At 45.5% G+C, this 26,436-nt stretch overlaps 1 protein-coding gene across 1 annotated transcript in view; it reads left to right on the top strand.

The window, feature by feature from the left end:
- The window catches only part of LOC121640417, a 1,195,287-nt gene that overhangs the window by 344,239 nt on the left and 824,612 nt on the right, over positions 1-26,436 (top strand). The gene's annotated exons all lie outside the window — the stretch shown is intronic.

Here is a 26,436-nt window from a genome sequence, read left to right on the forward strand (position 1 = left end):
CAGATCATTAACCATGTTTACTGGAAAACAAGACAGGTTGGATGGAAAGGAAGCAGAGGAATGCCAGAAAAAGGAAGAAGACTGAGTTCTCTCTGCAGCGTCAAAGGTTAACAGGATTATTTTCAGGTTTGGGCCTGAACTGAACAAACTTCTGGACTATTTGTTAAGAAGATAAAGCTTCAGGTGTCCTTCAGCAGCATCTGGTAAACCGTAACTGTAATTATTTTGTTTTGGTACAAATTAATCTGCAAACAAGTTTCAAACACTGAAGTGAGTTTAATGAACAGGAACGATGTGAGTGTATAGAAGTTAGATAAAGCTGATAAACCTGGGTTAGTGAGGTCGTGGAAGAATTAAAGATGGTGTTTCACTAAACCTGCAGGAAGTCGGTGTGGACTTAGGATGGACTGATGTCCCTGAATGTAGCAGGAAGTCGGTGTGGACTTAGGATGGACTGATGTCCCTGAATGCAGCAGGAAGTCGGTGTGGACTTAGGATGGACTGATGTCCCTGAATGCAGCAGGAAGTCGGTGTGGACTTAGGATGGACTGACGTCCCTGAATGCAGCAGGAAGTCGGTGTGGACGTAGGATGGACTGATGTCCCTGAATGCAGCAGGAAGTCGGTGTGGACTTAGGATGGACTGACGTCCCTGAATGCAGCAGGAAGTCGGTGTGGACGTAGGATGGACTGACGTCCCTGAATGCAGCAGGAAGTCGGTGTGGACGTGGGATGGACTGACGTCCCTGAATGCAGCAGGAAGTCGGTGTGGACGTGGGATGGACTGACGTCCCTGAATGCAGCAGGAAGTCGGCGTGGACGTAGGATGGACTGACGGTCCTGAATGCAGCAGGAAGTCGGTGTGGACGTAGGATGGACTGACGTCCCTGAATGCAGCAGGAAGTCGGCGTGGACGTAGGATGGACTGACGGTCCTGAATGCAGCAGGAAGTCGGTGTGGACGTAGGATGGACTGACGTCCCTGAATGCAGCAGGAAGTCGGTGTGGACGTGGGATGGACTGACGTCCCTGAATGCAGCAGGAAGTCGGCGTGGACGTAGGATGGACTGACGGTCCTGAATGCAGCAGGAAGTCGGTGTGGACGTAGGATGGACTGACGTCCCTGAATGCAGCAGGAAGTCGGCGTGGACGTGGGATGGACTGACGGTCCTGAATGCAGCAGGAAGTCGGTGTGGACGTAGGATGGACTGACGTCCCTGAATGCAGCAGGAAGTCGGCGTGGACGTAGGATGGACTGACGGTCCTGAATGCAGCAGGAAGTCGGTGTGGACGTAGGATGGACTGATGTCCCTGAATGCAGCAGGAAGTCGGCGTGGACGTGGTTTTAGCTAAAATAACGTTGGACCATCGACCTCTCCGTTACGCGGAGCCGCTGCCTGGAGAACTGGTTTTAAACAGAGATGATCGGTAACTGGAGAGCCATCACATGACATCAATATTAATTATGAATCCTTCATCATCATCATCATTCTTACAACTAAACTGGATTTCATGTCCAGAACTCCTCGTCTAGACTCTGGAACTCTGGTGGAAGGTGGATTATTGCTGATTTGAGGTCCATATGGAGACCAGAACATGGTTTCCAGAGAACTGGTTTCCTCCCAGTAGGAGAACTGGAGCTGGACATCATCACGGCGGCATGATGTTTATATTATTATTCCTAAATAACTTTTTATTATTCATCATAACAGAGAGAAAGAAGAGAAACCTCGTTCATCGGTTTGTAACATCTTGTTTTTATTGTGTAAAGCATTTTCTGCTGCTGTTCTGCATGAAAAGGGCTTTATAAATAAAGTTTTATTTGATTTCATTTATGACTGGACCACAGTCAGCGTTTACTTCCTGGAATCATTAGAAACCGGTAGAACATGGAGGGTCCTTGTTGTCTTTGTTGATGGTTGTGTTTTGTTCAGTTTGTATGAAAAGTGCTGAATTTGTGTTTGAACTGAAATATTTGACATGTTTGGTTTCAGTCTTTAGCAAAGCTGCTAACTTCCACCTGCAGTACCTGGACAGGTAAAAAATCATGTTACCATTAAAATTTCCAGACACACGTTTATACTACACAAGGACAACGACCTCTTTCTGTTCAGACGTGTAAACATCTTTAGGTTTATGTATGTACTTTATTGGGGGGGGGGGGGGGGGGGGGGGGGGGGGTTCTACAGACTCTGAGAAGGAAGAGGGCGTTCGTTGGAGTATGTGGTACTCAGGATGTTCTTTAGGACGTTACAGTCGACATGGATTTATAGTATATAAGGACTGCAGCGGTTTTATAGGAACTGAGTAATGAAAAGCAGCAGGAAAATCTGTGGTTCAGGACTTTATCCTGCAATGAAAAATGAGACTAAAGTGAGTAAATAAGCAGAAACTGGGACTCAGGCGGTCGGGGGTCATTTTCTGGAAATATTTGGGTCCTTTTACTGTAAAATGGTGGAACTAAACTTTGTTTTATTACGTGGTCTCAGTGAGGTGGGGGAGCAGAAGCTTCCTGCTGGACCAGAAGTTCATCTCGGTGATGAAAACCGAAGCCTGAAGGAGAAGGAGGAAACCACAGACTTCTGTCCACATATAATTTATTTTCAGACTTTGGTCCTTTAGAAGACAGAAGACATCACACGCAAGCAGAGAAAAACCCGCTGGATGAACTCGTTCCTGAGACGAGAGATTGAGGGCGTTTTTAATCAGAAGCCATGATCAGAGCCCTGGTTTCACCTTCATGTAGTAATCCTGGTTCTGGTTTTTATAGCAGGCTCATGGCCTCCTCACAAACATCACCCAGAAAACAACCAGCACTTTAAAAACTTTACAAAATACAGCAACAAAACACATAAGAGACGATTTTCCAGAGGGAGGAAGATTTCTGTTACGCTGAATCACACGCAGTCCATAAACGCACCACCATGAATAAACCCTGTCCTCACACTGAACAGCTGTTTCCTCCAGCCCTGACAGCTTTCCAGCATAAAGAAGGGATGAAATCTTGTTGGATGAGCGAGTAGAGCAGGTCTAACATCCCGTCTGGGCTCCGTCAGAGTAGTTTCTGTGGACTGTAAACAGATCACCACCAGTGTGAACAACCGTCCCGTCATTTAATCCCATCAGATCCACCATCCTCTGCAACAGCTGAGTTTTCCCTCACCTAACTGGTCCAGACCAGGCTGCTGAAGGCTGCAGCTTCATGTTTGGACCTGAAGGATCTTCGTCTCCGAGCTCGGCTGCAGTCCTGGACAAAAGAGACGAAGAGCGAGGAGCAGATTTACTAGACTGTGAGAGCTAAGAAGCAGGAGGAGGTGCTGTCTGGCTGATCTGCAGGACATGCACCAGTTTAGATTTATTTATCTGTACATTTAAATAAAGTTTGATGTTTTTATAACGTTGTTGTCATTGTTTATGAAACCATGCTGTCTGAGCAGTGTTTCTCAACAGGATGCTACTGCCGCAGGGGGCATAACGTGTTAATGCAGGGCATTAACATTTTCATGGGGGGCGTTAACTCGTTCTTGGGGGTGTTAACCTGCTCTTGGGGGGCGTTGGCAATCCATTATTTGATTTTGATGAATGACTCTTATATCGACCAATCAGAATCAGGAGAAATGAGGGCTAGTTCACAACTTTGCCTTAGAAACACCAATGAGGATCCAGGAGGAAATGAACCCAAAGGCAGGCTTAAGATTTTCAGTAAACTCGTGAGAGGATCCTTCTCATCGAGACTCTGTAAATAATTTCCACCATATTCTTCACATGGTTTCAGTTTCACTGCAGGATCATTGTGATATAACTCAGAATAATCAACATTAGATATGAGAGGAAGACCGGCACAAGTCTGATTTTTCCAGGTCAGACCCAGTCCGCTTCATGTGGTCTCCTAAACCAGGGTTAAAAACTGCCCCCAGCAGAGTCTGATGGAGGTCGTAAAGAACACACCAGAACACAACCAGCAAAGATCTGATCTGAGCTAAAGATCTGAATCTAGCATGAACGTGACCACGTTTTAATGGTGGGGGGCGGGAAGGGACCTGGGTATCAGATGGAGGAACTCCATCAGGAGTGGAGGCGGAAACAGACCGAGCTCTCAGCAACAGAAACTCCTGTCAGACATGTTTTATTCATGAGGACAGAATGAAGCAGTAAACTAAGAAGAGTTTCTTCCTCCATTCCTTCCTTCCTTCCTTCCTTCTCTCCCTCCCTCCCTTCCTCCCTTCTTTCCTTCCTCCTGCCCTCCTTTCCTTCCTTCCTTCCTTCCTCCCTCCCTTCCTCCCTTCTTTCCTTCCTCCCTCCCTCTTTTCCTTCCTTCCTTCCTTCCTTCCCTCCTTCCTTCCTTCTGTCCCTCCCTCCCTTCCTCCCTTCTTTCCTTCCTCCCTCCCTCTTTTCCTTCCTTCCTTCCTTCCCTCCTTCCTTCCTTCTGTCCCTCCCTCCCTTCCTCCCTTCTTTCCTTCCTCCCTCCCTCCTTTCCTCCCTCCCCTTCCTTCCTTCCTTCCTCCCGCCCTCCCTCCCTCCCTCCGTCCCTTCCTTCCTTCCTTCCTTCCTCCCTTCCTTCCTCCCTCCCTCTGTCCTTTCCTTCCTTCCTTCCTTCCTTCCTCCCGCCCTCCGTCCCTTCCTTCCTTCCTTCCTTCCTCCCGCCCTCCCTCCCTCCCGTTCCTTCCTTCCTTCCTTCCTTCCTCCCTTCCTCCCTCCCTCCCTCCCTCCTTCCCTTCCTTCCTTCCTTCCTCCCTCCCTCCCTCCCTCTCTCCCTCTCTCCCTTCCTCCCTCCCTTCTAATCATCACTAAGAGCCATTTCATGTGTACGTAGGTGTGTTTTATGTGTGTGTACATGTATAAATGTGGACGGTGTGGGGAGGTTTGAAGAAGGAATCAGGCTGGATCGTTTCCATCCTAAACAATAAATTCTAAGAACAGAGAAAGTCGAACTTTCCATCTCGGCCTGACTCCGGCGTGTTTTGTGTGTGCGTACCGGGATGCAGCCGTCTCCCTGTTTGATGCACAGCAGCAGTTTACAGTGCAGGCAGACGTCACCCGAACTCTCAGAGAACTCAAACATGTTGAAGGAGAAGAAGTTGGAGGTTCCCCGCCCGTTTCCCTCCACCTCCACCGTCTGGTCGTCGGGGTTCGGGCAGCTGACATGAAACAGTTTATTAGGATGTGGTCGGAGACAGAAAACAGCTGCCCCCATCGAGCCCGCCTCACCCGTTCCTTATCAGGTCATATCTGGAGCTCCTGTTGGATGACGCCTCGCCGGTTGCCCAGCAGGAGTCGGTCACCATGGTAACCATGTCTCCATCCAGCCCGTCGGTGTCCAGCTCCACCCAGATCTTCTGGTTCAGGAACACTTCGGCATTCGGCCCCACGGCCTGTGTGCGGTCGGCATCTTTGAAGGCCTTCATGGTGACGGTGTAGTTCCAAACTCCAGATGTGATGACATGGACCACAGAGCTGCACATCACACACACACACACACACACACACACATTACAGCATCTTTAACCCAACCCTCCTCACGGCTACAGCTTCAAGCCCGCCCACCTGGTCTTGAGCCGGGTGGTGCTGATGTGGTCCTGGCTGTAGATGCAGGAGAGGTCCACGGAGACCTGGTTGTGGTTGCGGATGGGGGCAGAGGAGCTGGTCTGGGTCCTGATGGTGTTCTTGTACATAATGTGGCTGCTGTTGCTCTGCAGATTTACAACAATAATGAGTTTACTGAGCAGGTCAGAGAGGTCAGAGGTGGAGATGGACCCACAGAGAGCCGGAGGAAGGAACCCACCGTGACCTCCGTCCCACAGCTGCTGCTCCTGAAGCTGAAGGTCACCATGTGGGTGAGCTGGTCCATCCGACCCCTGCAGGTCAGATCGTTGAGGTGTAGGTCAGAGTAGTCGATGTCTTTGTCCTCCAGGAGGCAAACAGGCAGAGAGACTGAAGCCGAGTTCTGACTGCAGACCGCCGGATCACCTGAGCAGAACCATGATGGTCAGAAGATGTCCTTCAAATATCCGTCCCGCTGTCCTTACAGTTGTCTTACCCAAAGTGTCCGTCTCTCTGTACTTGGAGGCAAACAGAGCTCGACAGAAACAGCGAGTTTCACCGCCGGTCGTCTTCTCTCCACAGAACTCGTGAGCTCTGCAGGTCCGGTTCTGGCATGCGGCCCCAGAAGAAGCTGCAGACCAACATGACACCTCAGTCAGAAATCACCATCTCTGTGAGAACTCAGAGCGGAGCAAACCGGGTCTTACAGCACTCAGCTTTGGACCTCCAGCCCTGCAGCGTGGTCCTGCAGGTTCTGACGAAGGCCTCCAGGAACTGACAGCGGAGACCGTCCAGGTCAGGATATCTGCAGAGAGTGTTGGTGCAGGCGGCGATGAAGGGCTGCGGGTCGGTGTTACAGGAGGAGAAGGGCGCCTCCTTCAGGAGGCTACATCTACATGAAAGGAGAGAATGATGAGGGGGTTATCTTCCAGCTATGAAGACGTCACATGACACGGACCATGTGATGCAACAGGCTCCACAGATGTCGGAGTATAGCAGGGACAGACTTAAAGGACGGGTGGATGCTTGTTTGTGGAGGAATCTGCTCACCGTTCGGCCATCTTGGTGCAGTTTATCGTTCTATCAGCAGTGTCGCTATGCTGCGTCTCACAGCTGGGTGGAGACACAACATGAGGTCAAGAGGTTGCTTTGATCATCTATCAAACATTTACAACTTTTAATAAACACATTTTGTATTATATGGCTTCATTTATTATTTTCTCAGGTGAATAAAAGGACACAGGAAGGCGGGGTTCCAGGTGAGTCCTTAGCTTCAGAGTAAATGTCTCAGAACCTTCCTCTTTCCATTGTAGAAAAACATGACTTCAGTCCCTGAACAGAATAATCTGGATGATCAGCTTGTCCTTGTTTAGATTTTCTATCCACTCTAAATGAAATGATATTGTAAATAAACATCAAACATAAATAAAGCGTCTTCATGTCCACGCCCAGCTCAAAACCCGACCTACACACATATCTGGAGCCCATTCACGGAGCAGCAGCTTCAGCTTCTGTTACCTGGTGGAGCTGTACTCGGAGAGACTCAGATGGTCTGAAGACCTGCTGGAGTTTCCACACAGACCCTGCAGAGACCGTAGAGCAGGTCCTGGACAGGTTCAGGACAGAATGAGAGTCGGGTCAGCATCAGCAGGATCAACAAGGCAGCTCACCGAGTGATGAGTCATGGCTGGACCTGTTAAACTAGTTACTAGTTAATGTCCTTAACCAGTTTATTCTTCTACCTTCCAGGTGGATCTGCGCCATGTTGCCGTCAAAGAAGACAGAAGTACTGAGGTTGGTGAACAACACCTTGGCTCGGAGTCCAGTTTGGTCCTTGGAGAGCTCCACACCGTAGACCAGCTGAGCCGAACTGTTGAGGGTCAGCGTTGACTCGTTCAGCTGCGTCACAGCAGAGACAAGTAGATGAAACACTGGGAAACACGGCAACCCCACAAAAACACCGAGATTCTGGATTAAACCAGAGCTAGGGCTGCAGGCGGCTCACCCGGACTCTTCCACCCTGTTCCAGGTGAATGTGAACACCTGGTCCGTCCAGTCGCAGCGTCACACTGTCCAGGAAGCTCACATCTTTCCGACGCCGCTCCCTGAAGGTGGCCAACACGTGGAAACCTGGGACTGATGGAGCTGAAAGCAGAGAATACGTACACCGGTCCTCCACCCAGTTCACCTGGCTGTGGATGTCGATGATAGCCGGGCCAATCACAGTGCATGTAGAGTCCAGGATGGAGTCCAGAGATATGGGGACCAATGTGGTCTCCAGTGCCGGGCCCGGCGCAGTGCCCAGTGTCGGGGCCGGTGCGGTCCCCAGTGTCGGGACCGGCGTGGTCCCCAGTGTCGGGACCGGCGCGGTGCCCAGTGTCGGGACCGGCGTGGTCCCCAGTGTCGGGACCGGCGCGGTGCCCAGTGTCGGGACCGGCGTGGTCCCCAGTGTCGGGGCCGGTGCGGTGCCCAGTGTCGAGGCCGGCGCGGTGCCCAGTGTCGGGACCGGCGCGGTGCCCAGTGTCGGGACCGGCGTGGTCCCCAGTGTCGGGGCCGGTGCGGTGCCCAGTGTCGAGGCCGGCGTGGTCCCCAGTGTCGGGACCGGCGCGGTGCCCAGTGTCGGGACCGGCGTGGTCCCCAGTGTCGGGACCGGCGCGGTGCCCAGTGTCGGGACCGGCGTGGTCCCCAGTGTCGGGACCGGCGCGGTGCCCAGTGTCGGGACCGGCGTGGTCCCCAGTGTCGGGGCCGGTGCGGTGCCCAGTGTCGAGGCCGGCGCGGTGCCCAGTGTCGGGACCGGCGCGGTGCCCAGTGTCGGGACCGGCGTGGTCCCCAGTGTCGGGACCGGTGCGGTGCCCAGTGTCGGGACCGGCGTGGTCCCCAGTGTCGGGGCCGGTGCGGTGCCCAGTGTCGAGGCCGGCGTGGTCCCCAGTGTCGGGACCGGCGCGGTGCCCAGTGTCGGGACCGGCGTGGTCCCCAGTGTCGGGACCGGCGTGGTCCCCAGTGTCGGGGCCGGTGCGGTGCCCAGTGTCGGGGCCTGCGTGGTGCCCAGTGTCGGGACCGGCGTGGTGCCAAAGATGCAGCTGATGGAGGCAGAGAGGTGTGACATACTGTAACCATAAAACTGATGCTGCTGAGTTTCCTAAAACACTTCCAAAACATTTACCTGCCGTTGCCATGACAATACTCCATGGGACCACAGGCGGAGGTTTCCAGGACTGCGGTGTTATCACAGGTGAGACTGAAGCAGGTTTCTGGAGAATTCACCTTTGTTCCAGGTTTATACAGAACACCTGTGAGGTGAAGGACGGATCGCTTTACAGTGTCCATCAGCTGAAAGCACAAAGAAAAGCAGAAACTAACCTGAGTGTCTGCATCCACTGGTGTCCAAGAATCCTCGAGGTTCTCGCTTTCCAGGAGTGTTGGTGACCTTCACTGAGTTGACGGCATCACCGTTGACCTGAGCATCGACCACCTGAAAGTTCACATGCATGGAAACAGATTCCTGTTAATGATAAGTGTGAACAATGCTGGAAATACGCAGAAATCTGGACGAGTTTCCAGATTTATGAATGAACTCAGATCTGTTTCATTTTCTACGTTTCTGTCTGCTTTTCTGCTTCTGTGTGGGGGAAGTTCCATCATTTAGCTTCCTACGGACTTCCCGTCTGGATCTGCTCCCGTCATTTCCAGCATCATTAACCTCCTACAGGTGATGATTTCTGCGTTTCTACACCTCAGTGCAGATGTGTGAGTCGGTCAGGTTGGACTCAAGGCAGATGAGTGGCAGATGGGAGGACGTGGCTCATGTTATCCCAGGAACAAAAGCTTCCCCACCTCCTCGGTGTCAGCCTGGCTAAGGACTGGTAAACCAAGCCCTCTCTGGTCTGGACTCTCAGAACTCCTCCAGAACCTTCTATTCTCTGTCCAGCCTCTTGCAGAAACTTTGCTTTTTAAATAAATCCTTTCTCAACTTTGTCCTCCTCCTCCATACTTTTCTAAACTTACAGAAATGATAAACTGCATGTAAAGACATGAAAATGATTCAGATTCAAACAGAAAAAGGAAAATAAATAGAAATCAGTGTGGTTGAAAATTAAAGTACAAACATTCATTTATTTGAAATGTCTACAGTTTTTATTTATGTACTTTTAAAAATATCTGTCTGATTTATGTTTTTAATTAATTCAGTTAGCCAGAATGCTGCCGTGTGATTGGCTGGTTGGATATGAGCGGTAATAAGAGCTGAACCTGATGAAGTGGATCATGAGTTTATGTAATATGTTGGCTGGGTGGGGGTGCAGCTGATCATAAAGACTCACCACTGTGCCGACAGCAGGAGAGTAAACATACAGAGCTGACTGAGTCCTGAACTTCATTAGAGCCAAAGTTGCCTGAAAAGAGTGAACACAGACGACAGGGATGTATCAGGTATGACGTAAAACAACCTGAAGGGCTTTATTTCTGTTTCTAAGTCATTTATTCTGAAATCCTGGAGGTTAACATGATTATAATAAACATTGTACTCACATAACCTCCGTTGTATTTAAAAGAAAACATGACCAAGCAGTCCATTGTGGTCTTAATGGTCGGCACATTATTCAGGACAATCGTCTCCAAGACAACAAGCCGTGAATAAATCTGAAACCCAGCGCTCTCGGAGTCGGGTGGAGTCCCAACAATGCAGTCATGTCTGGTTTCAGGCTTGAAGAACCCGTTGAAGCAGACCACAAAGTTTTCCCTGGTGAAGTTCACCTGTATCAGATCAGAGATGCAGTTTTAGTGGCTTCACACCATCTCCCACAGCTGCAGCCTCCACAGAACATCCTGGAGTTTATGGTACTCACGTAGACTTTGTCATACTCGCAGCCATAAAAGGCAATAGGACATGAGCTGATGTCGAACTGAGAAGAAGCTGTAAACGTCTGCTGAGCGGCTGCAAAGAGACGAGAATCTGTTAACAGGGAAGCTGCAGGCTCAGATGTCGGCTTCATGCAGGAGTCAGTCACTAATCAGCTGCTGTTAGAGGAGAAAAGATGGCTTCATCTGATCCGCCTCCTCCCAGGTCTGGCTTTGTGTGAGCTTACCTGCCACAGCAATGACAGCAGACAGGTAGAGCAGGGGGCGGAGCATGTTGCAGGTGAGGGAGCCAGTCAGCTGACACAGAGCTGGAAAGTACACATATGTGGAAAGGATTGATTGGACAGAATTTCCACGACAGCCGCTTGCCGAGTGGGAGGAGTTAGCATACTAATAACCCTACTTCTAGGGTTAGTAGTAGGCCTTAACCTAACCTAGCCTAGCCTAACTTAACCTAGCCTAGCATAGCCTAGCCTAACCTATAAGCTAACCTAATTCAACCTAGCTTTGCCTAGTCTAATGTAACCTAGCCTAGCCTAGCCTAATGTAACCTAGCTTAGCCTAGCCTAATGTAACCTAGCATAGTCTAGCCTGACTTAACCTAGCTTAGCCTAGCCTAGTGTAACCTAGCATCGGCTGTGTCCGAATGTCCACCCTACTCCCTAACTCCTCGTTCACTACATAGCGCTGCACTTCATAGCACGCTACATAGAGACTCATTCTCTTTGCGATTCAGACAAGGAGCTCCCTATTTTTTCCTTGCAGCAAACCACATGACTACTACTGTCACCACGGCAACCACAACCTGCATCAAGATGTCATTCCAAATCCAATCCAAAGTTGTGTGTAAATATTTTTATTCATTATGTTGTATTTTATTCTTTGTTGGTTTGCTTATAGGTAATTTTGCGCAGCTCAATTTTTTCACCTCCTTGCGCCATGTTGAGCTTCTGCCTGCAATGCATTGTGGTCTCTATTGACCCATCTAGTGACCATCGATACTCACTACTTTTCAAGATGCATTGTGGGTAATTTTGAGCGCCCTACTTTTTTCTTTCTAGACATTTGGACACTCCGACAAAATGGCGTGACCCCTTTATAGGGCACTATGTAGGTAATAGGGTGCACATTCGGACACAGCCATAGTCTAGCCTGACTTAACCTAACCTAACCTAACTTAACCTAATTCAGCCTAGCTTGGCCTAGTCTAACCTAATCTAACCTAGCCTAGCCTAGCCTAGCTTAGCCTAGCCCAACTTAACTCCACTGGTTTTTGTTTTTAAGACCTGGTATAATTTGGTCTAGATGCCAGAATAAATCCATAAAATGAGCTTCATGTGAATTTATACAAATATAATGAAGGTTTAAAGAGTCAGAATCTATGTTTCCTTTAGTCTAAATATTATGTTGAAGAATTCAGTCCCTAAGACTCTGGGTGTTGTAGTTCTTTAAAAGGACCTGGTCTAATGGGGTCTAGATACCAGAAAAATCTATTAAATTTTAAATTTATTTGCATTTTCACAAACATAATAAAATGTTTCATAAATCAGGAACAGATTTTTTATTAATATATTTTATCTGTAGAAAAAATTAGCCACAAGTTGTAGAATCTTGGTAGCTTTTAAGCAGGACCTGGTCTAATGGGGTCTAGATACCAGAAAAATATATGAGTTTATTAGCAGTTTTCACAAATAGAATAAAGATTTAAAGACAGATGCCACCATAAAGACAAATAAGAAACTGTGTCCTAATAAATATGTACTGTATTTTCTATAAAGCATTTCAGTCTAGATTAAAACCTGGTCCTGGTTTTACTATGAGGGCCATCAAAGCAGATGAATCGCCCTCACAAATCAGACTAACTTCAGCGCCGTCTGTTTTAAGGTAACTCCTGCTCCAGTGGGAATCATCTCTTTTCCTTTCATCCGTCTAAACAACGTAAATCCAGTCAGCTCTTTCTCCCTCTGGGAGCGTCACAACATCTGCATGTGGACGTGAAGGTGAGTTAATATCCTCAGGAAACATTTCAGGATATTAAGAAGAATGTAAAAGTTTTCTTCCAGTTAAAGAAAAGCAAACACTGGCATTAAACCTAAATCACCAGCGGTAGTTATTACATCTGTTCCTGTCTGAGAGGCAGTAAATCCAGGGCGGCCGGCGGCCTCAGACATGGATCTGTTAGAGCCAACAGGCTTCACTCCGTCTTTAATCAGGAATAAAACATAAAGTGTAATGGTCACTGCCTCCAGGCTGCATGGATGGAGTAAAATCAGGGGTTTAACGTCAGATCTTACCTTCTGCAGCTCAGATAGAAGAGGAGGAGGATGAAGGCTCCTGTTCTGATGATTCTACGGATGTTGGACGGACCTGTGAGGAGGACGCTGTGGTATCCGTCTCCTCTTAGACTGGGTGGAGTTTACGGCAGAGCCAGCTGATGGGAACAAGGTGAGTCTCCCCAGGATATAACACCTGTGTCACACCTGTGACAAGAGTCAGGAGGCGCACATAAATCTGCAGCAGGTGCGATCTGTGCGTGCGGAGGGTCATTCTCACGCCTGCTGGGGAATGCACCTGGACCGGAAACAAAGCGAGAAGGTTCACCTGCAGGAGCCGGCTCAGAACCTCTGAAAGTTCTGCTCCTTCTTTCCTTCTGCTCCTCTTTATCTATGCAGATCCTCTTTAATGAGGGTTTATTTTCTTAGTGGCTGCTTGTCAGAGCCGACGAGGAATTCAGCTGTTAAGGGAATAATTAGCATCTGAGCCCGGAGCCGACGTCTGCTGATGCGTAATCACTGAAGTTATTTCAGCCTCCAGGAGTTTCTTTTGTTTTCTGACTGAGTGCTACAAATTTAGAAAGGCCACTTTTTCTGTAACTCAGTCTCCACCCGTCCTTCGGAGACATCATGACCAGGACAGACTCTGACACCAGAGCAATCAGGAGCCCCTCCGGGCTCTGGGCTGGGACATGACCAAAGCCCCCCAGGGCTTGGGGCTGGGACATGGCTGGAGCCCCTCTGGGGTCTGGGCTGGGACATGACCGGAGCCCCTCAGGACTCTGGGCTGGGACATGACCGAAGCCCCTCTGGGGTCTGGGCTGGGACATGACCGGAGCCCCCCAGGAGTCTGGGCTGGGACATGACCGAAGCCCCTCTGGGGTCTGGGCTGGGACATGACCGGAGCCCCCCAGGACTCTGGGCTGGGACATGACCGAAGCCCCTCTGGGGTCTGGGCTGGGACATGACCGGAGCCCCCCAGGAGTCTGGGCTGGGACATGACTGGAGCCCCCCAGGGCTTGGGGCTGGGACATGTCCTCGCTCTGACCCCTAGTAAAACAGTTTAGAGACTTGTCAAGAAAGTTGTTTATGGAGCTATTGATCCCAAACCTGCCCAGAACTGATCCATCACACTCAGACACCCAGAGGTGTTACTGGCCAGGCAGGAAGCTACTTCTGAGCTCAAAGCCAAAACAAAGACCCCCCCCCCCCCCCCCCCCCCCCCCCCCCCCCCCCCCCGACTCTGGTCCAGACCTCTCACATTTAACTGTTCCCCTGAAGACCTGGACACGTCCCAGACTGCAGAACCCAGGTTTTCTGCTGTACTGTAAAACAAAAGTGTGTGTGATGAAAATCACGTATGTAGCTCATTTTCATTATGTTTTCATATGTCCTTCATTACATCATTGTCTAGATGTAGAGAAGACTTTAGCAGCATTCTCTGATTCATGGTTGGGTCTGAAAGTCCAGGTCAAGGCCGTGGAAGGGATGAGAGAAGAACCAGAACCCGGTCGAGCGGGAAGGAGACCAGCCGCTAACCTTCCCACACCTCCAGTTCTCCATGTCTCATCTTTAGTAGAAAATGCTGGAGCCTGAATGTTATTTATTGTTAGTCCACAGACTTTTAACACTGAACACTGTGAGATGTTTCATGTCTGAGTAAGGGACTTGGTGAACCTCCGTTTATAAATACCTTGTGATGTGTGAAACAACTCGGTGTGTATCATACTCGTATGGTAGCTACACATGCTGCTAGCAAGTAAAATTGTACACACTGAGAGTAACTGTCTTCTTTAGAGGTTCGCTGGTGTTGTGAAGAACTCCCTACTAGAGAAAAAGTTATGACCCTTTTAAAGACATTACATAACTTTTAACTTTAAAACTGTGTTGTTGACTTGTTTGACGGCACAGTGACGTCTATTATCTGCGTTTCTGGAGGCGTGGCTGTCCAGCAGCCGCATTACTTTATCTTCCAGGACGCAGCGCGACATTGTAGCCGAGTTTCACTTCACACACCACGTCACACACCAGCAAACGGACATAAACACACCAGTAAACACACCAGTGCACCGAGGCTGATTAGCAAAGAAACGTAAGAAGACGTTATCTGAGCAAGAGAGGTTGTGGAAGTAATTTTAATGCATATGGTAATCAATCATATTTACTCATACAATAACTACAAGTGTTATCACTCTTTTACTTGTTAAATGCATTTATTCATTTGTTATTCTCAATTACATCTCATGAGGTATGTTTTCTTTTCCTTCTGATATAGAACATTGACGTTATTATTCATTGTATGTGAGGACAGGCTGATCATTCTTTCAGATTCATGACGAGGGAGAAAGATGAGACTGATAGGCAGCTGATAGAAAACAGTTGATTAGAGAACGACAGCCTGATTGGGTGAGAATGGCACCTCTCAGTCTGCTTTCTCCTACTATCAGAGACTGACCTTCAGCTGGAACCAGGTAGAATAAAAACTGATGCTAATGATGCAAAGTCAGAGTCTCTCTGGACTTCACGCGAGTCTGGACGACACTCTCAACTTGGAAGTAAATTGTTTGTATTTTATACTTCTCCTGTAATAAATCTTCTAATTACTTTTACTCATTCAGACTCTTGTTAATTTTTCTATAACAATGGAAAGACAGAGAAACAGACAGAGCAGACAGACTTTTACTGGCTGGAGAGATCTCAGAGTTCAGGTAGGACGAAGATGATGCTGGATTAGCTGTCGATGGGGAGCAGATCTGCAGTGTGTCTTTACTCTCAATGACTTTTTATCTCATTAGTATTACTTAGAATGTCATAATGATGAGAAAAATCCTTAATATGAGTTAATCTCAGTGAACTCTTATTCCACAGTTATAACACTGAATCCTATTATTATGACTTTAAATTTCATGGCTTCAAATCTAATAATTATGGCTTTAAATCTCTTATTTAATACTTTAGATTTTGTATGTTTGACATTAAATCTCATAACTATTACTTTAAATCTCATTTTTGTGACTTTAAATCTCATAATTATGACCTTAAATTTCATATTTATAGTTTTAAATATCATAAGTATGACTTTAAATCTCACATTTATGACATTAAATCTCATAATTATTACTTTAAATCTCATTTTTGTGACTTTAAATCTCATAATTATGACCTTAAATCTCATATTTATAGTTTTAAATATCATAAGTATGACTTTAAATCTCATATTTATGACATTAAATCTCATAATTATTACTTTAAATCTCATTTTTGTGACTTTAAATCTCATAATTATGACCTTAAATCTCATATTTATAGTTTTAAATATCATAAGTATGACTTTAAATCTCATATTTATGACATTAAATCTCATAACTATTACTTTAAATCTCATTTTTGTGACTTTAAATCTCATAATTATGACCTTAAATCTCATATTTATAGTTTTAAATATCATAAGTATGACTTTAAATCTCATATTTATGACATTAAATCTCATAATTATTACTTTAAATCTCATTTTTGTGACTTTAAATCTCATAATTATGACCTTAAATCTCATAATTATTACTTTAAATCTAATTTTTGTGACATTAAATCTCATAATTATGACCTTAAATCTCATATTTATGACATTAAATCTCATATTTATAGTTTTAAATATCATAAGTATGACTTTAAATCTCATATTTATGACATTAAATCTCCTAATTATTACTTTAAATCTCATAATTATGAGATACCAAGTCAACATTTTCAATTTGTATGTGGTAAATAGGCTTCCATAACAGAGTCATCATCAGGTAAAAGATGAAAACTGGTCTTAGGTAATGATTAAAGCAACAATGTTCCCTCTGTGGTTGTTTCCATTATATGTGGTAAATCTTTCATGCTCGCACTCCTGGAACTGGTATTATGTTATTGTTGAAGACACAGTTTTAACCAGGTGCCTTCAAGCATGTGATGTAATCATGATTACAGGTTACTTTCCGTGTCTCATGGTGGTGTTCATGTTATTATATCTGACTGGTTTTAAGTCCATCTACCTGCCGAGGGACCTCAGATGGAAACCAGCCGCTGCCTGGTCCCTGTTCTTAAACACAGAATAAATAATAATCACATAATACAATAATAAATAAACACAGAATCTAATGAAACAAAAGTCTGTTTTTCTGTTTTATAAAAGACCTCTCTGACCCTAGAAGATCTGCTCAGCTTCGTTCATCTGAAACTTAGTCAGAAAAGTAACTGGAGTATACCGAATGAATCAGGATGAAATATTTACTTTCCTTTATACCGTGTTGGCAAACATGCCGTCTCAGAAGGAAAAACTCCATTTAGCTGCAACCACTCTGGGACACGAGCTTTCAGTCTGGAAGCAGCGATGTGTAAGGATGAGACAACACTGCCCTCATCAGGTCAAACTGGAGCATTACACCCAGTTCCCTCTCATTTCTCCTAATTCTGATTGTTCACAGAGGAAATTAAACTCTGGATCATCCTAGAAAAAAGGTCACAGCTGATAATTTAGCTCTGACTCCGTTTAACTACATGTAAACTTTAATTTGGTTTCTAAGTCAACCATCCCGACTAAATTCATAAGTTCATTGTAATCCTGATCAGTGTAATCCACTGATCAGAGACTTGATGAAGGAGGACCAGATTCACAGAGCACCAAAGCACAGATCCTGACAGGAAACATGATGAACACCATCTCTGTGACTCCATGTCTCTCATGAATCACATGAAGCACCATCCACGTCTGTTTATATGGCAAGCCAAAAGGGCCATAATTCGCCACTCTATTAGTGCATTTGTAATAACAGGGTGTAAAATACGCCGTTTTGTGATGAAACAGTGTTTCATCTTTCTAAAGAAATAACAAATTGTGTTTATATATAAATATTGTTCCCTCGCCCTCCGTGGGCGGTCTCTCATCCATCCAAGCTCAGGTCCTCTACCAGACGCCTGGGAGCTTAAGGTTCTGCGCAGTATCTTGGCTGTTCCTAGGACTGCTCTTGGCGTACAGCTTGATGTCATCCATGTAGAGGAGGTGACTGATGGTGGACCCATTCCTGAGTTGGTATCCATAGCCAGTCTTGGTGATTATTTAGCTGGGGGGGTTCAGACCTATGCAGAACAGCACAGGGGACACATTTAATGGACCCTTGTGCAATTGGCTTGCAGTTGGCCTCAAGGGTGGTCTTCCACTGCCGCATTGAGTTTGTAATGAAGGCGCCTGTTGATGTTATACATCTCCAAGCATTCCATGATCCATGTGTGTGGCATTGAGTCATAGGCTTTCTTGTAATCAATCCAGGCAGTGCAGTGTGGTGGGGAGACAGGTTATTGGCCGATAGTTGGATGGAACGTCTCTGAATAAGGATCAGATCAGCCTGCAGGACCGTCCAACCAACAATATGGTTGCAGACATACTAACCAAGCCTGTTACTAAATGGAAGCTGAAGAGATTTGAGATGATTGTTTTGCGCGTGAACTGCACAGTAGAGTGGGTCATACTTAGGTACCAAAATGAATCTGAAGGAAATCCTAACATGAGCGGTGTTTAAATTATGTCTTTTTATATAGGGATTTCAAATATGAGTTTAAGTCTTGGATAGGATGACTCTAACCTACATCAATTTGTATTTCTAAATTGTCAGTGTTACCCTTTCAAACACCGTTTTAAAATATTAAAAGATAGAACTTATATTGACAAGGCCAAATGAAATGTACATATTTATTAACTGTATAATATATATAACATGTATATTATTGGATATACTTACTAAGATCAATCTCTTTAATTTCTGAACTTTACCAGGTTGCACAAGTCCGGTTTTGACTCTTTTTTGGACATCAGCCTCCTGCTGGTCTCCTGTGCCCTGATGCCTCCATCCCTCTTTTCCTGATGAGGAGATCTTAACAGAAGCCTCACTCACCATTTTAACAACCCTCACTATGCTTTGTGTGTGGCAAGGCCAGTTGGGCACCTCCATGGGGGTCTTGATGAAGTTCTTAACCACTGAGGTGCTTAGGTGGCAGGTGAGAGGTGGCTCTGACACATCTTCTGACCAACTGATCAAATCTCCAATGCTGGAAGCATCACAGTTAATGTCAGGTGTCTTTCTGCACCTGACAGAAGAGTCCCCCTCCTGAGTGTCTGGGTCCCCCTCTCCCCTGATGGCCAGGATTCTCTCCACCCCCTTCTGATCCTCAGAGTAGTGTTTGGAAGATGGCTTCATTGTGGGTGTACCAAGCAGATCTTCTCACAATTGGCATCACAAGGTCCAACAGCTCCTTCCTCTGGAACCTGAGGCAGTCCAGCTGAAACAAAATGTGCCAAGGCCCTTTGATCCAGGAATGGTTGACTTTCATGTTGGACCAACATGGATAATACACACCAATGATAAATTCCATAATAAACTGCAGATTCTTATGGTTCTTTTCCTTAAGTCCATGCCTTGACACCCAGAGCCTGAGAAGGCTGTTCGCTGTGGTGAGCCAGTGGCTGTGGTTTACTGGTCCAGCCTCCAACAGTGCCAGGCTTGCAGGAAGAGCTCCATCCCTGGTTGCAGACAATTTTATAGCCATAGTGTTAATCACTTGAGAGATCTTCAATGGCCTTACCAGACAGCTTGATCAGTGGAGGGCCAACAGATAGCTCGTGGGTTTTGAGTTGACTAGAAGTTTAAAAACTTGGTCCTCATTTAGAGAGCGGAAAGAGCAGAGTGAGGCACCAGTAGCTGGTTTGGTATGGCTGAGTTGGTTAGGCTCAGCGAATTGGTTACTGATGGTAGCAACCTTTTCAGTGAAGTAGGAAGCAAACATTTCTGCAGTCAGCACAGTGGGAGGCTGAGCAGGTGGTGGAGATCGAAGAGAGTTAAACACCATGAACATGTCGTGTGTTGGGAGCATTGCGGATCTTGTTCTGATAAAAGGCTATCTTGGCCGCCTTTAGGCTGGATGTGAAAGTTTCAAGTATTTGCTGGTACTCAGACAAGTCAGTGTGTTCTTTTGATTTGCGCCACTTTGTTTCTGCAGCCCTGAGTCCGGCTCTGTGCTCCCTCAGAACCTCTGTGAGCCATGGACTGGGACACCAGAGGACAGAGTTTGTCCAGAGAGAAGGCGAGAGAGGAGCAGAGTGTTTCTGTAGCCTCATTAACAGACAGTAAGGAGAAGTCTGAGTGGGAAGGTAGGGTAGAGTAAACCTCATCAGACAGCTGTGTAGGTCTGAGGGATCTCAAGTTTCTGCAGTAGGACACCATTTTTAGGAGCCGCTTGATTGACATGAGGAAGGAAGACAGAGAATTTAACCAGGAAGTCGTCTGAGAGATGCAGCGGGGTGATGGACAGGTTGGCTGTGGAGCAGTTTCTGGTCAGCACCAAGTCAAGAGTATTACCAGCTTTGTGTGTTGGAGGAGTCTGAACCAGTTTGAGATTAAAAGAGTAGATAAGAGCCAGAAAGTCAGTTGCTGTGGTTTGTCAATGTGAATGTTCATGTCTCCCATGACAATTAGTGGTGTGCCATCATCAGGAATGTCAGAGAGAATAATGTCCATTTCAGAGACAAACTCAGCTATACTGCCACCCGGAGGCGGTAAATGACCAGAATGTATGCAGTGATGGTGGAGAGACCTTTACTGGTGATACTCAAGTGATGAAAAGTTAGCCATAGGATGGAGAGGTAAAGTTCCACTTTGTAGAAATAAGAAAGCACGTTCCACCTCCAGCGTCCAGCTGAGCAAGGTGTTTGGGTAAATTCTGCATTGAGAAAAAGGGCAGCTAGTATAGCTGTGTTTTTGGCGCTAGTTGGCGCTAAGTGATGCTAGTTAGCGCTAGTTGGTGCTAGTTGGAGCCATTTGGTGCTAGTTGGCACTAGCTGGTGCTAGCTGGCACTAGATAGCACTAGTTTATGCTAGTTGGTGCTAGATGGCACTAGTTGGTAATAGTTGGTGCTAGGTAGCCCTAGTTGGCACTAGATGGCACTAGTTGGCAATAGCTGGTGCTAGTTGGTGCTAGGTGGCGCCAGTTGATGCTAGTTAGCGCTAGTTGGTGCTAGTTGGCGCCAGTTGGTGCTAGTTGGCGCCAGTTGGTGCTAGTTGGCACTAGTTTTTGCTAGCTGGCACTAGACAGCACTAGTTTATGCCAGTTGGCACTAGATGGCACTAGTTGGCGCTAGTTGGCACTAGTAGGTGCTAGTTGGCACTAGTCGGTGCTAGTTGGCACTAGTTGGCCCCAGTTGGTGCCAGTTGGCGCTAGTTGGTGCTAGTTGGCACTAGTCGGTGCTAGTTGGCACTAGTTGGCGCCAGTTGGTGCTAGTTGGCACTAGTAGGTGCTAGTTGGCACTAGTCGGTGCTAGTTGGCACTAGTCTGTGCTAGTTGGCACTAGTTGGCACCAGTTGGTGCCAGTTGGCGCTAGTTGGTGCTAGCTGGCACTAGTAGGTGCTTGTTGGCACAAGTCAAGTTCAAGTTCAAGTTCAAGTTTATTTATATAGCACATTTTCTGCAACAGCAGTTGCCCCAAAGTGCTGAACAACAAGTCGGTGCTAGTTGGCACTAGTTGGCGCCAGTTGGTGCCAGTTGGCGCTAGTTGGTGCTAGCTGGCACTAGTAGGTGCTTGTTGGCACAAGTCGGTGCTAGTTGGCGCTAGTTGGCGCTAGCTGGCACTAGTAGGTGCTAGTTGGCACTAGTTGGCGCCAGTTGGTGCCAGTTGGCGCTAGTTGGTGCTAGTTGCGGGCTCTGGGGATGACAAGTTTGTGCAGAAATTTGTTAGTGTGCGATGAGGTTTGGTTTCAAATTGGCAAATGTGTAAGGCAAACAGGCCGTGCCCAACTGCAGTCAGTATTTCTAACGTGTTTCAATTTTTTTAGATCAATCTGGGCTTCGGAGGCGTGGCTTCAGGGGGGGGACAGGGGTTTAGACTTTTGAATTGTGTATTTTCAAAATGTAATTCTCTGAAACCGTTTTTTCAGGACCTTCTACCCTCCCTTTAACACAAAGATTGACAGCTCCACACACCCTCTTCAGATTCTAACATCTCTCTGCTGCTGAAATATCTGAACTCATCTACCAAGTAGATCCTCCCACCTCTCTGGTTAAAGCTTCCATTCACTCCCTGGTCCCTATAAAAACTACCATTGTCCATTCATCTCTCATCTCTGGTATTGTTTCCTCATCTGACAAATCGGGTATAGTGAAACCCCGACAATTTCAACAATGTCCGTCCCATCGCCCTTTCCTTGCCAAAATCCTGGAACAAATTTTTTGTAACTCTCAACTTTCCACATCCTGCTGTTAATAAAGGATTCCTTTCAGCCAATCAGATCTCTGCTTTGTCTGTTGTAACTGCTTTCAGATCAGAAACATGTCTTTTAATGATTGGATCTAAACATCTGTGGCATGTGTGTTTAAAAGCTGCAATACCCTGCTGTGACCTCACGGTGGCAGTGTTGTCACAGTGTAGTTATAGCAACACGGCGTAAAGAAGAATTGGGCCTAAAAAGACATAAAGGTCTGGATGAGTTTACTGCTTTTATATGAAATAATAAAGTAGTTCAGGATGAAGCACACGGGAGAGATGGGAAAACTCTGTTTAACGTTACGTACTCGTTTTCTCTTTTTCTGCTTGTTTAATATCTTTTTATCTATTTACTCCTTTTTCTTGTAGTTTATGTAATTTATGTAATGAAAGGCAATTAATAAAATAAAAGCTTCTTCTCACTCCTTTGTAAATATGTATGGTTACTCTCTTTTTGTTTCTTAGTGTTTTTATACATATTTTTTTAGAAGCTCATCTTCTGTTTGCCTCATTGATCTTGCAGTGTTCTTGTGATGGAGGACACCCACCGAGTGGGGAGAAGTGTTGGTGTCTGGTATTGGACTAAAGACCACTTTTCTACACTGATTGATACTAAAAGAAGTCGATCAGCTTGTAAAATGATCTGATGCAGGCTTTATGGATCATGATTGTGCGAATGCTGTAGGACGCTCGAATGACGTCTGTGACTTCAGGGGATTTTAGTTTGGGGATTTTTGTGATGTCACTAAAAAAAAAAAACCAATCCCTGTTTACAGTTTCACTTTTACTTCGACTGGATCAACTGGTTTTTATTCTGTTAATGTATTACTATCCTTTACCTTCCAGCATGTTTACTGTCTGCAGGAAATTTAGATTTAATTCCCTTCCTCTTGATCTAATAATAATAATAATTAATAATAATATTAATGTTATTTACTATTTTCTCCAGAACAACCTGCAAGGCCAATTAAACAAATATTGACGAGGAATTGAATGAAATTGGACTTTTCGGTAACAACAAACACCAAAGAAAACACAATGTTAAAACTAAACACCAAATCTTAATTCTAGATAAGTTTCTGACAAACATCTGTTTGTTTTTGTCCTGACTCTTTGCTTTTATAAATAAAGATTTTCCTCTGAACTCATAAACGCATGGATTTAAACTTCCTCAGGAAGACGTCGTCTTCCATGATGTTCTTCTCTCCTCAGCAGCAGAAATGTTCCCTTTTTAGTGAAATACCTCTTCATGTTGGCTCTGTGCCTGAATGAAAACCTCTCTCTCCAACCGAGGGAAATAACCAGTTATTTGTCAGGGGTTGCCATGGTGAATCCATGATGCTCCACTGATGATGGCTTTCTGTTGTGGCTCCATATCTGGGTAAAGATACTCATAGTAGCCGCAGTGACATAAGACAATTACCAACCTGGTCATTCTGTTGTTTTATTAGTTTATTGTCAGGGAGGCATTAGCAGGCAGTCTGCAAAATAGTGACAAATTTAATTTCTCAACAAACAAACACAAAGTTGTTGTGTAATTTAGTAATAGGTAAGATAAAGACCCTCTGTTTTAATTATTATCCATTCTATTCTAAGGGAAAAAAAAAGTTTTCTGTCGGTATTTATACTAATTGGAGCATGTGATATGAGTTTGAATGCACTTGCTATATACTGAAAAACTAAATTGAATTAGGAGTGGGGTGGTGGTGAGTGAGACACTAAAGGTAGAAATACATTTCAAAAGTAAGACTTAACTATTTGTTTGTGTTTAACACATGTTAATATGAGACTGATACGTGCAACATGAGCTTAACGACAGTTGGCCCGCAGATGGCATGGACAGATCTGGGCCACATATACCAAATCATATTTGGGCCACATATGGCATGCCATTGTACAAACAGAGCCATCGTTGCCAGACCTGGCCCAGATCCGGTTGACATACCACTTGCCATGTCAGCAGTTGGCCAGAAGTGCCGACATGATACCAGATCTGGCCCAGACCTGTCTGCTGCAATAGATGAGCTCTGACAAAAGCAGAAGCAGGAATCCTGACAGAACTCTGGCAGAAACCGGTGAATAAAAAAGACGAAGAGGAAGCGGTGATGAAACGTCGTAGGTAGACTGTCCAGAAAGAGGAGCAGATCGGGGAGCTGTGGGCAGATCACCTCTGTTCAATATCAACTACAAACAAAAAAATGCTAAAATAATCTATTGTAGTTTTGTAAATAGTGACCCTGCAAGATTTAAAGTCTTTGTAAAATCTCAGTCTGAGACTCTAAACATTTGTTTTTAGATGTGAGCTGGTGTGAGCTTGTAGTTTTTTTGTCTTTTCCAAATCTTTTCAAAGTCTTCAGATGTGAGCCCAGCATTAGTTAAACCTCCTTCCTCTGAGGAAAGATAAATGTACGACAGTGATGCTGATGCTGCCCGTGATAGATGACCACTGGTTCTGGACTTGCCTCAGCTCAGCCTCGTTAGTTGTTACCGCTCTGCTGTTAAGATGTACGTGTGAAGATCCACGTGATCTGGTTGAGAGACGTTTGGGTATTTTCCATGGAGGAGTTCTGGGAGGCCTCTGAGGCAGCGCCAGAGTACACCAACTGGTTCAACTGGGTTTTCTTCACGGGATAAAATATTTACAGCCACTCCTTTACATTCCAGTCCTGAAAAGTAACTTCATGACTTGTTCAGTAATGTTTTTAGGAGTGGGAATTACAGAGCGGAGGAATTTCCAGCATAGGAACCCATCTCAGACAAATCAAACTTTACTTAAAAAGCACTTTTCATGCTGAAGGCAACACGGAGTGCTTTACATGATATAAAGCAACTCATGCATATAAAAAAAAACAAGCATCAAAATAGAAAAATAGCTATTTAAAAAAAAACCCGCCCATTCTGCACAAACATGACTAATGTCTGTCTCCAAACTAAAAGAAGGTATAAAACACTAAAAGTGATAAACACCTGGCTTGATGCTGCTGTGAGGAAACAATATCATGGGGATCCACCCACACCAGAAGCCAGTCCACCCGTGTCCAACAGTGGCAACCACCCCGATCAGGGCAGGCTTGGGTCCACACCGCAGCCATAAGGCTGCAGTGCAGGGCCCCAGCCACCCGGGCTAGGCCAATCACCGCGGCAACAACTCCCAGACCAATCGGTCAAACCCCCGGCGGAGGATCCCCATGAGGAAACACTGGAGTTAAGACAAAGATTAAATAACCTTCAGAAACAATAAGAACAGCTAAGAGCAGCAATAATAAAAATACAGATAAGGAACTTAAAAAAAATCATTTAAAAAAGCCGAACTTCAGACTTCGTCTACAGGACGAACCAGCGATGTCAGAAGAGGCAGGTGAAGTAGTTACCTACCTGTCATGATAAAAAAGTAAATAAAATAAATAATATTTTATACTGATGTGTTCAAATACATTTTCAGTATGAATCTACACAAAAATGACTGAATTTGAGGATTTCTGGATCAGATCCAGAACAGAAATCCCGGGTGAGGTCATGGCGAGCTGGGCCTCCTCTGACTGGTGATCCAGTACAAACTGGGTTCCTGTTCCTCAGCATGTCCAACATGAACATTACAGAAATATTTGTTATACACCATGACTCTCCACCGTGTGTGTAACGTCTTTAAGGTGTGTGTGACAGAATTATTCCTGCTGATCTACGATAAAGTGCAGAGAAAAGTCAGCAGGTGAGGCAGCAGTACTCTGCCTCACCTCAAGGGGGTGTAGTTTCATGCTGGTGGTTGAATAGTGAAATAAGAAGTTCTTTTCAGTTCTTACAATGTAAATGTGACTCCAGAGGAATCGGTTCCTCTCCAACCATGAACCCACCGCACGTCACTGGGAGGAACTGATTCTTACATTCTCTCAGTCATTTGTAAAATATAATTTTTGTTTGACTATTTTAAAGCTTTTATTTTTTCTTTTTCAATAAACAACAGCAGGATCAGAACGTTGAGGGACAGTTATTCTCTAAACCTTGACAATATGTATGGGTATTATCTTATCCTTGTTTTGTTGGCGCTGGTTGCAGAGCTCAGTGGACGTAAAATACTGTCGCTGGACGAACTCGTCCCAGCTGCAGGTTCAGGGCGAACGGCTGTATATGGTGTTGGGGTTAATTTAAGAAACATGGATGTATCATCCCAAGTTTCATTTGTATTTGTAAGTTTTGTATTTGTAATGTTAGTTGCATGAGAGAAAGAAAATGTTTCATTAAGCCAGAAACAATCTCAGCATGTAGTAGTCAATGATTATCATTTCTTTACTCACCCACTTATTTAACCATGTTTGTACTTTAGGATTATTCAAATGTTTTCAACCCATAAAATTATCTAAAAACTCAGTTTGTTAAAACAATGATAAGATCTAATTTAATTCTTCACTATTTGATGTGAATGGTTTGTACTGAACCAGAATCTTTTAAACTAATAAAACATATAATTACTAATCTAT

Source organism: Melanotaenia boesemani, chromosome 5, assembly GCF_017639745.1.
Source record: "Melanotaenia boesemani isolate fMelBoe1 chromosome 5, fMelBoe1.pri, whole genome shotgun sequence".
NCBI classification, from domain to species: domain Eukaryota; kingdom Metazoa; phylum Chordata; class Actinopteri; order Atheriniformes; family Melanotaeniidae; genus Melanotaenia; species Melanotaenia boesemani.